Source organism: Saccopteryx bilineata, chromosome 3 (genome assembly GCF_036850765.1).
Source record: "Saccopteryx bilineata isolate mSacBil1 chromosome 3, mSacBil1_pri_phased_curated, whole genome shotgun sequence".
In the NCBI taxonomy this organism is placed as follows: Eukaryota; Metazoa; Chordata; class Mammalia; order Chiroptera; family Emballonuridae; genus Saccopteryx; species Saccopteryx bilineata.
This window is the reverse complement of record NC_089492.1, coordinates 236,388,834-236,403,327: the sequence shown is the minus strand read 5'-3', so window position 1 is coordinate 236,403,327 and position 14,494 is coordinate 236,388,834. Positions and strand designations below refer to the sequence as shown.

The 14,494-nt window shown below is 43.3% G+C and overlaps 1 protein-coding gene across 3 annotated transcripts in view; it reads left to right on the top strand.

Moving 5' to 3' along the window:
* The window catches only part of AK4 (adenylate kinase 4), a 96,640-nt gene that overhangs the window by 48,615 nt on the left and 33,531 nt on the right, over nt 1-14,494 (top strand). The window lies entirely within an intron of this gene.

Genomic DNA, 14,494 nt, shown 5'->3' with positions numbered 1-14,494 from the left:
AACTGTGTTATTGTTTTATATACTCACTGTACTGTACTTTTTAATTGTTATTTTAGAGTGTACTCTTTCTGCTTATTTTTTAAAAAATACTTGCTGTACTACAGTATGCTCTTACGCCTGCAGCAGCCTTACAACTTGTGCTCAATGCATCTCTTGATTGCATCATTTCTCCTGTGCTTGATTTAAGTTTGTATAGTGACATGCTTACAGGCTTGTAGCCTAGGAGCAGTAAGCTATATCATATACCCTAGTTGTGCAGTAGGCTATACCATCTGAGGTTTGTGTAAGTGCGCTCTATGATGTTCAAAAAATGACGAAATGGCCAAATGACACATTTCTCAGAATGCATCCCCTTCATTAAGTGGCACGTGCAACTGACACACACCATTTCAGATGTATAGCATAATGATCTGATATTTGTATACATTGCAAGATGATCACCGTAGTAAATCGAGGTAATATCTAATTAATACATAGTTCCAGAAATTCTTTTTGTGATGAGAACTTTCTACTTTCTTAGCAATTTTAAAATACGTAGCACAGTGTTATTAACTATAGACATCACACTGAACATTATAGCCCCATGACTTCATTATTTTATAACTGGAAGCGTATATCCTTTTGCCACCTTTACCCATTTACAATGCCCCCCTCTCCCTACTCCCTGTTCTGGCAGTCACCAATCTATTCTCTGTATCTATGAGCTTCGTGGGGTTTTTTTGTTTTGTTTGTTTTTGTTGTTTTCTTTTAGCGGAAGAGAGGGAGAGAGAGAGAGAGAGAAAGAAGGACAGACAGACAGGAAGGGAGAGAGATGAGAAGCATCAACTCATAGTTGCGGCACCTTAGTTGCTCATTGATTGCTTTCTCAGATGTGCCTTGACCAGTGTGGGGGGGCTCCCGCCAAACCAGTGACCCCTTGCTCAAGCCAGTGACCCGGGGCTTAAGCCAGAGACCTTTGGGCTCAAGCCAGCGACCATGGAGTCATGTTTATGACCCCACACTCAAGCTGGTAACTCCACACTTAAGCTGGTGAGCCTGCCATCAAGCCAGTGACTCCAGGCTCAAGCCAGCGACCATGAGGTCATGTCTATGATCCTGCGCTTAAGCCAGCGACCCCGTACTCAAGCTGGTGAGGCCGTGCTCAAGCTGATCACCTCGGGCTTTTGAACCTGTGTCCTCAGTATCCCAGGCTGACGGTCGATCCACTGTGCCAGCGCCTGGTCCAGTATTGTTTTTTGGTTTTTGTTTTTAAGATATCATATGTAACAGATCATATGACAAATACTGTCATATGATTATTTCACTTAGCATGATGCCCTCAAAGTTCATCATTATTGTCACAAACAGCAAGATTTCATTTTTTATGGCTGAATAATAAATATTCCATTGAATATATGTACTGCATCTTTTTTACTCATTCATCTATCAGTGGACATTTAGGTTGTTTTCCATATCTTGGCTATTGCAAATAATGCTGCAGTGAACATGGGGTGCATACATCTTTTTGAGTTAATGTTTTCATTTTCTTTGGGGAAATACCCAGAACTACTTCTACTTTTTAAAAATTGATTGGTGTTTTTTCTTTTTAGATTTTTAAAAAAATTTATTCATTTTAGAGACAGAAGTGAGAGAGAGAGAGAGAGAGAGAGAGAGAAAAGGGGGGGAGGGGAGGAGGAGCAGGAAGCATCCACTCCCATATGTGCCTTGACTGGGCAAGCTCAGGGTTTCCAACCAGTGACCTCGGCATTCCAGGTCGATGCTTTATTCACTGTGCCACCACAGGTCAGGCCAGAAGTGTTTTTATTTTTAATATTTTGGGAACCTCCATGCTGTTTTTCCTGGTGGCTGCCCTTTAGTATTATTATTGTTCTTGCTGGATGTTAAAGGGTGGTTGCATGTCTCTGTACTCGGCCCTTATTACCCCCTGGGAGCCCTGTCAGGAAAGAGTGTTAGTATCAGCTGTTTGTCTCCTCCTCTTTCCCTTTGTTTGCAGGGAGGCTGGTGAGCATGGCACATCTTTGGTTCCTTGTTCTCTACAAGAGCACTGCCAGAGAACTATGACCGAAAAAGAGGGAAGGAGGGAGGGAGAGGGGTGGGAGAGAGGAAGGGAGAGGGGAAGAGGGGGAGACCCCGTGGGCAGCAGTAACAGTCCATCATGTTTGAGCAGATGGTACTGGAGGAAACAGCAGCTTCCCTCATGCTGATCTGCAGCCAAGATCCTGTGCAGAGAGGCAGCTGGAAAGGTGCCTGGCACAGCCAGATCTACACCCTGGGCCTTCTGCAATAGGAAGGAATTTCTTTTCATGTTGCTTTGAAAGTGAAATTCCTCCCTGTCCTCTGAGTGGGACTAGTAATAGGTTGTGATAAGGCTATAGGGGAGGCAGAGAAAAATAGCTAGAGAGCTCAAGAGATGTGAAGTATGATCCTACCCCTCAGGTCTGAAAGTACCTGGTATGGTGGATACCAAGGCAGACTTACAGAATGTGGGCTGGAGGAGATAGTTAAACATTTTGGATTTAAAACTCATCTATGATTTTGGCAAGCCTTTTAGATTACTTGTCTTTTCCTATTTGTTCCCTTGCCCAACTTCTGTTGCCTTCATCCCAATCTGCTTTTTCTCCTTTACTGGCAGCACATGGTCCTCCTACGCCAGATGTTCATGGTGTTTATAAGTGCATGTGGTCCTATTCTGGGCCAAGAAAATACTCCTGACATCAGACATCCAATATTTTTTTGGCTTATGAAACCCCAACATCGTTTTCTTTCATGATTTATTTAAAGTCTTAAAAATGAGATTGCTGCACTATTCTTTGAACCAGTATGGAGGGTCTAATAATAACTGATAGGCTGGTGGAATGAAAACGAGTATGGATTAGGAACCTGCTGGGTGTTCTTTATGGTCAAAGACTGGATCACCTTCTTCCTCAGTAGTGCCAGCCCCTCCCCTGCCCAAAGCTATTGTGGCTTTTGTCCACGCATGTTTTTTATCTTGGCTATTACAGAAACACACCCACTGCCAACACATTTCTGGACCCCGAGTTACAAAATTAGACTAACTGAATGCAAATATCCAATCTGCTAGAGAGAAAAGTGCAAAGTGGTCTAACAGAGCACTAGCCCTTATTCCCAGAAAGTCTTCCAGGCAAGGTATGATAGACGAATACTGACAGGTGATTCAGGTCTGAGTTCTGGTCTGGACTCCACTCCTTACGTCTAGAATGGATTTAATGATCTGTGCTTTGGCTGCCCATGACAGAAGGGAGACTCTCCTTAAGCTCTGATGTCCCGCACGCCAGAGGTAGAGTCTCGGTGGTTAAAAGGACACTAGTGTGATTTGAGGTATACCGAGGAAGCTAGTCCACTCACCTTCACACATGGCCGCAAAGCCAGATACAGGAGATTGGAAATCCACCTCTGAGATATCAGATGGAGAAGGGACCAACTCTCTTATGCAGAGGAGGACACTTGAGACCATGTATACGTGAAGTGCACAGATGTGTTTAGTCTTGTTTGTAGGCAGTTAGTTACTTGGAAGCAGAACTGAGAGCCAAGACTCTATTCCCAACCTGATGGGAATTCCTTGTATCATATTGATTCTTTGTCTCATTGCAAAGTTAGTCCAGTGGTTTTTTTGTTTTGTTTTGTTTTAAAGCTCTTTTTTCCTTTTTGTGACAGAGACAGAGAGAGTCAGAGAGAGAGACAGATAGGGACAGACAGACAGGAATGGAGAAAGATGAGAAGCATCAATTCTTCCTTGTGGCACCTTAGTTGTTCATTGATTGCTTTCTCATATGTGCCTTGACCCGGGGGGCTACAGCAGACCAAGAGATGCCTTGCTCGATCCAGATGAGCCTGGCGACTGTGGGGTCTCGAACCTGAGTCCTCTGCATCCCACTGCGACACTCTATCCACTGCGCCACCGCCTGGTCAGGCTAGTCCAGTGTTTTTAAAAGATGTTACTTATATGTGGAATAAAACAAAACAAAACAAACAAAAATCCAAGCTCATAGATAAAGAGAACGGATTGTTACCAGAGGGTGAGCCAAGTGGGTGAAGGGGATAAAAGGGTACAGACTTTCAGTTGTAAAATAAATAAATCATGGGGATATAATCTACATTCTACAGCCTGGTGGCTGTGGTTAATAATACTGTGTTGCATATTTGAAAGTTGCTAAGAGAGTAGAGCTTTAAAAGTTCTCATCACGCCTGACCAGATGGTGGTGCAGTGGATAGAGCGTTGGACTGGGATGCAGAGGACCCAGGTTCGAGACCCCGAGGTCGCCAGCTTGAGCAAGGGCTCATCTGGTTTGAGCAAAAGCTCACCAGCTTGAGCCCAACGTCGCTGGCTTGAGCAAGGGGTTACTCGGTCTGCTGAAGGCCCGCAGTCAAGGCACATTAAAAACAAAAAGTTCTCATCATAAGAAAAAATAATTTGTAACTGTGTATGTATGGTGATGGATGTTAACTATACTTACTATGATGATCATTCCACATTTGATATATAAATATCAAATCATTATGTTGAATGCCTGAAACTAATTTGATGTTATTTATCAATTATACCTCAATAAAAAAAAGAAATCACATTATAATTTCATTTTAATCTCACAATTAGTGGCAAAGAGATGCACATTTGTACCTTACATAAATCTGGGTTCAAAGCTAAGTTACAAGAAAGATTTTATTTCTATTAACCTTCTTTTGACTCAAGGAATGATTAATTAGATAGGTCATAGATTCTAATACACCTATAATAATTGTCCTAATGGTGAGCTAAATATTGTACTCTAACACAGTGGTCCCCAACCTTTTTTGGGCCACGGACCGGTTTAATGTCAGAAAATATTTTCACAGACCGGCCTTTAGGGTGGGACAGATAAATGTATCATGTGACCAAGACAAGCGTCAAGAGTGAGTCTTAGACTGATGTAACAGAGGGAATCTGGTCATTTTTTAAAAATAAAACACCGTTCAGACTTAAATATAAATAAAACGGAAATAATGTAAGTTATTTATTTTTTCTCTGCGGACTGGTACCAAATGACCCACAGACCATTATAAAGCTGTCTTTCTTGCCTTCTTTGGAAGTAGTTTACAATTCCTAATTGTCTTGTGATTTATCAGAAAACCTTTAGGGTAAAGATTATCTGTGTCAGCCCTGGCCAGTGGCTCAGTGGATAGAGCATTGGCCTGATGTATGGAGGTCTTGGGTTCAGTTTCTGGTCAGGGCACACAGGAGAAGTGACCATCTGCTTCTCCTCTTCTCTCTCTCCCTGTTCCCCTCCCACAGCCAATGGCTTGATTGATTCAAGTGTGGCCCTGAGCACTGAAGATAGCTCCCTGGGAGCCTATCAGCCTCAGGCCCTAAAAATAGCTCGGTACTTGAACATCAGCCCCAGATGGGGTTGCTGGATGGATCCTGGTTGGCGTACATGTGGGACTCTGCCTCACCATCTCCCCTCCTCTCACCTAAAAAAAAGAAGAAAAATGATTACCTGTGTCACACAGGCACCCAGAAAAAGAGATGGCTCAGAAACAGGCAGCAGAGTTTTAGTGGTCTAGTCTAGTATAATATCCAACTTGGGGTGACTCCCAAGTACCTGCATGTTAGTTTGAAAATAAGTTGTTTCCCTCATGCCAAACGTTCTGTTCTTTTTGTTAGAGAATATTTTGGAGTCATAAGCTCAGAAATCTTTAAAAGTTGACCTGTGCACATTTTGTGGGTGTTTAAAAATGTCAGCTTCAGGAGGAGCAAATATCTACTTGTAGGAACAAGATCCTTTCTTGTTAGGAGTTCAGGCTTGTGATCCAAATGCAACCTTTGGTAATGATCTTCCTGCACCAGCATGAATAGGCTGAAGTAATAGTTGTGAGAACCATTGACAAAAATATACTAAATGTCCATTTATGTAGACTAACCAGATAATGGATTGTTGCTTAATTCAGTGGTTTATTTAACTCAGTTATTCATGGCTTGGCAAATAATTAGACTGTAAGATAACATTTAAAGGAAACACTGCTCTCATAATCCTTACTGTGTGATTGAGAAGGTTTTTCTTGTTTTAACTGCCTTAAAGTCACAACTATGATCATCAGGACTGTTGAACACTATAATAGATACAAGGTATGAGAGCGAGTGTAGTAAGGAGAAAGTTCATCTAGTTGTAGGACATTAGGGACAGGAAGATCGAGAGTCTGAGGATATGATAGCATTAAGTAGAGTGGCCCTTATTTTTAAATTGTATTGATTTTCAATTTATTGATTTTTAGAGAGAAAGAAAGGGAGAAAAAAAGAAACATCGATATGTTGTTCCACTTATTTATGCTTTCATTGGTTGATTCTTGCATGTGCCCTGACTAGGGATCGAACCTGCAACCTTGATGTATCAGGACAACACTCTAACCAACTGAGCTACCTGGCCAAGGTGAGTGGCCATTATTGATCCTTTAAGATAGTCTCTGGCCTCAAGGGGATTATAGTCTGGTATGGAGGATATTTAAACAACCTCCATTTAATAAGAGTGAGATGTAGGTAGAGGTACAACCACATGTGGTTGTACAGACTAATCTTCATGGGATGGGAGGGGGTGCACCTGGCTAAAGGGTGTGTGTGGGGCCTGCAGTCCAGTCTTCTGTCCACCAAGTTATGTTCCTGGCATACAGCTGAGTCAGCCTGGAGGAATGGGCATCTTCCAAAGTGGACATCTTTTTTCTAATTGGCACAGAGGCACCTGTGTAATAGCTTTAGTCCAGGTTCTGGTGGAATATGAAGAGGGAATTATTATTCTGAAGGAACTAGAAAATTCATAGCTGTATAGCTGTGAGGTGGATGATTTTTCCAGCCAATTTTTTCTAGCCCTTCAAAGACCAATTCCAGGGCAGGTAGCTTTTTTTAGAGGGGGTCTGAGGTTGGACTGAGGTGTCCACCTTTGTGTCCCTGTCCTGGGCACATGTCCATAAGAGTACTGCCTCTCTCCTGACCTGCCTTTCCTCCATGTGACTGTACACTGCTTGAGGGAAGGGACCACAGTGTTTTACTCAGCTTGTGCCTGGCACCACAGAAAGGTCAAGGGTCGAGCAATATAGGAACTGTGGTGGGGGGTAAGGTTTGAGGACTTCTTCTGGACCAGATTAGAGTGATTCTGAATGCTGTTGTAAGGAGTTCCCATGGCATCTGTAGGCCAGGGAATGTGTTATTGGCGTTGGAGGAGGAAGTGACTGGTGCCAACTTGTGTTTTTGGGAAAGTTCCTCTGGAAATTGGGTGGAGGGTGGATTAAAAGACAGAGGGCCCTAGGGAGAGAAGGAGGTTGACTAGTTAGGAGGTGCAGGATTGCCGGGGGTGTAGGGTTTGGTAGGAGCAAGGTGCTTAGAAACACTCGCTGTAAGTTTTTTATTTAGTTGAAGATATAGTGCCTAATGGAAGCAGAGTAGTTACATGGGCATACTGTCACCCAGTAGGTAGGTTTGGCCTGAGTTCACAAAGCAATTCAGTTCTTACTATGCTCTTCTTGTCCTTTATAACATCGGGGCTTCGCTATTCCAGAAGAATGTTAAAAGGTTCTACACCCAATTTCCAATGTTGCGAGAATGTCTGTCGGGGGAGAGGGGTAGTTTGCACACTGCCTAGTATAAATCTCCAGCACCAGCAGGGTGTCCTACATTTCAGCTCAATTCTGACATTGTCTATCTGGAGACAGGGTCAAATCAAACAGATTAAGGGATACAAGTCTTACAAGTCCACCCTCTAGTTCAAATGCCAGTTGTCAGTGCAGGTGGTCACCTGTGCTTCTGACTATAAATCAGAAAGGTTCCCATGTCTTCTTCCTTGGGCTCTGTTGCTAGAGCACCTCACAGAATTCAGGAAACCTGCTTACTTACTGGATGACCAGTTTATTACAAAGGATATTAAAGGATACAAACCAATAGCCCGTTGAAAGGATACAGAGGGTGAGGTCCCGAACGAAGGAGCTTCTGTCCTCATGGAGCTTAGGACCTAGCATGTTGAAGCATTGTGGTTTCCCAGCTTGGAAGATTTCTGAACCCCCTATTTTTGGGCTTTTATGAAGGCCACATTACACAGGCATGATTGATTAACTCATTGGCCACTGGTGAGTTAGTCAACTGCCAGCCCTTCTCCCCTTTCAGGAAATCAGGTGTGGGAGTGAAAGTATACCCCTGTTCATGGTTGGTTCCTCTGGAAACCAGTGCCCATCCTTAACAGTCACCTCATTAATATAAACCCAGTATGGAAAGGGGCTTCTTATGAATAACAAGACACCCATTCTACTTGCAGAGCTCCAGAACGTTTTCAGAAACTTAGGACAAGAGACCAAAGATTATAAAGAAAGATGCTCTTACCACTCAGGAAATTCTGAGGGTTTTGGAAGTTCTGAGACCAGAGGCGGATTTAATGGTGGGGACACCAGATGCGCGACCTGGGCCCTGACTTCTGAAGGGCCGCAAAAAACCCCAACTTTATACTTTTTTCTGATGTAAGGGGCCTAATATTTTCTTCTGCACCCGGGTCCTCAACCGACCTTAATCCGTCTGTCTGAGGCCCATTTTGGATCATATATATATATTTCTTATAAATCACATAAGTACACATGTACTCTAACATTTAAAGTGCTTCTATAGCCTGACCAGATGGTGGTGCAGTGGATAGAGTTTTGGCCTGGGATGCAGAGGACCCGGGTTCAAAACTTGAGCACAGGCTGATCCGGCCTGAGTGCGGGGTCACTGGCTTGAGTGTGGGATCATTGACATGACCCCATCGACCCTGGCTTGAGCCCAAAAGTTGCTGGCTTGAGCAAGGGGTCACTCACTCTGCTGCAGCCCCCCGGTCAAGACACATATGAGAAAGCAATCAATGAACAACTAAGGTGCCACAATGAAGAATTGATGCGTCTCATCTCTCTCCCTTTCTGTCCCTATCTGTCCCACTCTCTGTCTCTATGTATCTCTCAGAAAAAATAAATAAATGAAAGAAGTGCTTCTGTTCAAGGAAATGCTCACAAACATTCAGAGACAGAATAGTGTAGTGAGTGGTTAAGAAAATTAACTCTCAGCCCTGGCCGGTTGGCTCAGTGGTAGAGCGTCGGCCTGGCATGCGGAAGTCCCAGGTTCGATTCCCGGCCAGGGCACACAGGAGAAGCGCCCATCTGCTTCTCCACCCCTCCCCCTCTCCTTTCTCTCTGTCTCTCTCTTCCCCTCCCGCAGCCGAGGCTCCATTGGAGCAAAAGATGGCCCGGGTCCTGGGGATGGCTCCATGGCCTCTGCCCCAGGTGCTAGAGTGGCTCTGGTCGCAACAGAGCGATGCCCCAGATGGGCAGAGCATCGCCCCCTGGTGGGCGTGCCGGGTGGATCCTGGTCGGGCGCATTCGGGAGTCTGTCTAACTGCCTCCTCGTTTCCAACTTCAGAAAGATACAAACAAAAAAAAAAGAAAAAAGAAAATTAACTCTCAGGCCTGACCTGTGGTGGTGCAGTGGATAAAGCCTTGACCTGGAACACTGAGGTCACCTGTTTGAAACCCTGGGCTTGCCTGGTCAAGGCACATATGGGAGTTGATACTTCCTGCCCCCCCTTCTCTCTCTCTCTCTCTCTCTCTTTAAAATGAATAAAATCTTTACAAAAATTAACTCTGGTGGCCCTGGCCGGTTGGCTCAGTGGTAGAGCGTCGGCCTGGCGTGCGGAAGTCCCAGGTTCGATTCCCAGCCAGGGCACACAGGAGAAGCGCCCATTTGCTTCTCCACCCTCCCCCTCTCCTTCCTCTCTGTCTCTCTCTTCCCCTCCCGCAGCCGAGGCTCCATTGGAGCAAAGATGGCCCGGGCAATGGGGATGGCTCCTTGGCCTCTGCCCCAGGCGCTGGAGTGGCTCTGGTCGCAACAGAGCGACCCCCCGGAGGGGCAGAGCGTCGCCCCCTGGTGGGCGTGCCGGGTGGATCCCGATCGGGCTCATGCGGGAGTCTGTCTGACTGTCTCTCCCCATTTCCAGCTTCGGAAAAATACAAAAAAAAAAACCACACAAAAAAACTTAACTCTGGTTTGACCTGTGATTGCACAGTGGATAGAGCATAGATTTGGAACACTGAGGTCGTCCTTTCGAAACCCCAGGCTTGCCCGGGCAAGGGATATACGAGAAACAATTAACAACTAATGTGCCACAACGAAGAATTGATGCTTCTTGCTCTTTTTCTTTTTTCTCTCTCTTTCTAAAAATCAATAAGTAATATCTTTAAAAAAGAAAATTAACTCTGGTGATAGCCTGCTTGAGTTTGAGTTCAGGTTCCACTACTTATTAACTGAATTACTTTAGGCAAATTACTTAACCTCTCTTTGCTTCCTATAACTTGCTTAGGAAATAAGGAAAATAATAGTATTGACCTTATAGATACTAATGAGGATTAAATGGGTTCATGTGTATAAACTACTTAGAATAACACCTGGAATATAGGAGTAAATACTTATCTCTATATCCTTGAATGAAATTTGCAAAGAGGCATTATACCAAGTCCTTTACAAATATCAACTACATATGTCTTTTAAAACAGCCTAGGTGATATTATTCTCAATTTATAGATGGAGAAACTGAGAAAAGACACAATATTACCAAAGTCTTAAAATCTTTAGGAGGCGGCCCTGGCCGGTTGGCTCAGTGGTAGAGCGTCGGCCTGGTGTGCAGAAGTCCCGGGTTCGATTCCCGGCCAGGGCACACAGGAGAGGCGCCCATTTGCTTCTCCACCCCTCCCCCTCTCCTTCCTCTCTGTCTCTCTCTTCCCCTCCCGCAGCCGAGGCTCCATTGGAGCAAACGATGGCCTGGGTGCCGAGGATGACTCCTTGGCCTCTGCCCCAGGCGCTAGAGTGGCTCTGGTCGTGACAGAGCGACGCCCCGGATGGGCAGAGCATCACCCCCTGGTGGGCGTGCCGGGTGGATCCTGGTCAGGCGCATGCGAGAGTCTGTCTGACTGCCTCCCGGTTTCCGGCTTCAGAAAAATACAAAAAAAAAAAAAAAAAATCTTTAGGAGGCAGTGTCGAGATTTGAACCCAGTATCACTCTATAAAGTATATCCTATTGACCATTACAGCAGATGCAGAATTTTCTTTGTACCTGCCAATAGCAAGTGTCTATGAGTGCTTTAAAACCATTTCTTTTTGGTATGAAGGAAAAGAAAGCCTGGCTTTGAGCAAGGCCATTTGAAGGGTGGATACTTGACATCTGAAATGAGTCATTGAGTGAAGTGCCAAAATGCCTTAAATTGAGGAGCTTATGCCATGATTTTCAAGTCTAAAGGTCCTTGGTATCTATTTCTTAAACAAGATTTTTTTTAAAGCTTATTTTCTTAAATAGAAGAGATTCATCAAAGTGATATCAAGGATAAACAATTTACAGAATGAAATTTTCCTTAAGAGTGGGGGGATAAAACTTGTTGGCAGAATCACAAAGCGACAGTTCACTCTGCCATGCCTCCGATGGTGCGCGCGTGCATGTCTGTGCGCCTGCTCGCCAGCGTGCATTATGGCCTTTTCAGTGACCTTTGGAAGTAGGGATGATACTGGGAGTGGCAGTGATTTCTCTTCATTCTTGGCAGTCTTCTGAAGGAATCAAGCTTTTTCACAGGGGTCTTTCATTCTCAGCATTTTCTGGCATGAACAATGAAGAGGACATTGAGTTGTTACCTGTTTCTGGTGATTTGGCAAGGCGTCTTGGGGCATTTGCTGCTTTGTGGGCACTTGTCCAGCTCTGTCTCCTGTAACTAATTTGTCCTCAATTTATAGGCAATCAGAACGAAAAGACAATGTGTTTGTCTAAAGCCTTTCTTTGGAATTCTACTAGAGAAATTAGAGCAACTACGTGTTTTATCCAATCATGTTAGGTGTTAGCACTTAACAAAACTGCTTTTCCTCCGAGCATACTGACATGGGTATATGGAGGTCATGTTTTCCAGAATAGGCCCCTCTGTCTTTTGATCCATGTTGTATTTCTGTTTGCTGTTATAGTAAGGTCTTCATTCAGATGCATATGCAGACACTGAAAGGTGCCTGGTTTGAAACCTGGTGGAAACAATCAGCACAGAACATTATTAAATCCATTTTGCTCTGGCTGTTGACCTTTCCAGGTTTTTATGGAGCAGATTGGGAGATGTGGTGCAAGTTTGATTTTTGTATCAAATTGAGGACATGCCTGTCCTGCTCCAGAGAAGAGCCAAGGCTGCCAAAAATAGTTGGAAAAGCATGCTGCTCAATTTGTTAGTTGCCAAGTTAGTTGCCAGCATTCTTCTACAGCAGGGGTCCCCAAACTACGGCCCCTGCAGGCCACATGCGGCCCCCTGAAGCCATTTATCCGGCCCCCCGCCGCACTTCCGGAAGGGGCACCTCTTTCATTGGTGGTCAGTGAGAGGAGCACATTGACCATCTCATTAGCCAAAAGCAGGTCCATAGTTCCCATTGAAATACTGGTCAGTTTGTTGATTTAAATTTACTTGTTCTTTATTTTAAATATTGTATTTGTTCCTGTTTTTTTTTTTTTTTTACTTTAAAATAAGATATGTGCAGTATGCATAGGGATTTGTTCATAGTTTTTTTTATAGTCCGGCCCTCCAATGGTCTGAGGGACAGTGAACTGGCCCCCTGTGTAAAAAGTTTGGGGACCCCTGTTCTACAGTATCCCTTCCTAGACTGTCTTTGTGTCTCCATTCAGACATTTCCTTAGGCAACTTCTTCTATCCACTTGCAATTCTCACTGTGAGTCCTATTTCTACATCCTGGGCATTGAATAAAATAATGCCTTTTCCATGTGTCAGGTTAGCAGGTCATGGGTAAATTGTTAATGTCCGTCTCTGGGTCTTCTCTTTTCCAAAGAAGGTATTCCCTGCTCTTTTACTGTTTCCTCATGGGATATGTGGAGCCATTTTACATCTTGGTCTCCCACCTTGGAAGATGTGTATTTGTTATTTATTTAGAGTTTGGTCGATGGGACTAAGAACAGGGCTCTGGGGCTGATTGGTCTGATCGTTGCAAAGTAGGACAACACCAGACTTGTCAGTTACTCCAAGCATATTTGACAGTGATTATTCAGATATAAAACATGCATACCTTACAGGTATTGCCCAAGAGAACTGAAAGCATATGTTCACACAAAAGCTTGTACATGAATGTTCACTGCAGCGTTATTCATCATAGTCCCAAAGTGGAAACAACCACCAAATGTTCATCAGTGGACAGATGGGCTAAACAAAATGTGATATATACGTACAATGAAATACAAATACGCAGCCACAAAAATGAATGAAGTACTGTTATATGATACCTCATAAATAAACCTTGAAATTATACTGCGAAGTGAAAGAAACCAGACATAAAATACCACTGATTGTGTGATTCTCTTTATATGAGATGTGCAGAATAGACCAGTTTATAAAGACCGAATGTAGGTTAATATACTGTTCACAAAAATTAAGGGATATTTCCAAATGAATATGAAAGTGGTAAAATATTATCCCCTAATTTTTGTGAGCAGTATAGTTGCCACAGGCTAGAAAGCTGAGGAAATGGGGAGTGACTACTAATGGGTACAGAGTTTCTTTCTGGGGTGATAAAAATGTTCTGGAATTAAGTGGTGATGATTGCACAACATTGAGAAAGTATTAAAAAGCACTGTGTTCTACATTTTAAAATGGCGTGTGTTATATCACTAAAGCTGTCATAAAAAGGGGCTATTACTTCCTATATGACGGTGAGGATTAAATGAAATGACACACATAGTGCTTGAAGCACAGTGCCTGAGACATAGTGTATACTTAGTTAATGGTTGTTATTGTTGCTCTTAAGGAAAGGAATACCGCATAAATATCAGTAAGCTGCAACTTTTCTTCACTGCTCCATTTGTAGAATACCACCTGTCACACAGTATGTAACCCATGAACATTTGTTGAATGTATATGTTCTGTTCACGATCATGTTCAGCCACATTCAGGAATGTGATTGTCTTTATTTATTTATTTTTTAATTGATTGATTTAAATTAAGATAAAATTATTTTTCCCCCTCTGGAAATAATCTTAAAAAGTTTTTACATCTTTTTATGAACTTGGAATTACAGTAAAAAAACTGAGTTTCTCTTACAGTTATGCCAGCATGGTGCCATTTGCTTACACTGAGGTCCATGAAAAGAAATAAACCGGTTTGTACTATCCAGCATGCTTTCTAGAACAGTGGAAAGTCTTTTCCTTCAGTCTCTAAGAAATAGTTGTATTTCTCCGTTTCGTTTAGTATTCGGTATACCATGAGCCATGTAGTTAACCACATTTTCTTGTTATTATAAACTGTTGCGAGGCTCAGTATCCAGTTTGTGGCTCGCCGTTAGGAAGTCATCAGGACTTCTTGCTTGGCCTTTTGTGTACCATCATCCCTCTAAACTCCAACTTTGTTTCCTACTCTTATTTTCACTTTATGACTAGTTTTTATTTTCTTTTATTTTTACTTCTGTCTGTGTATA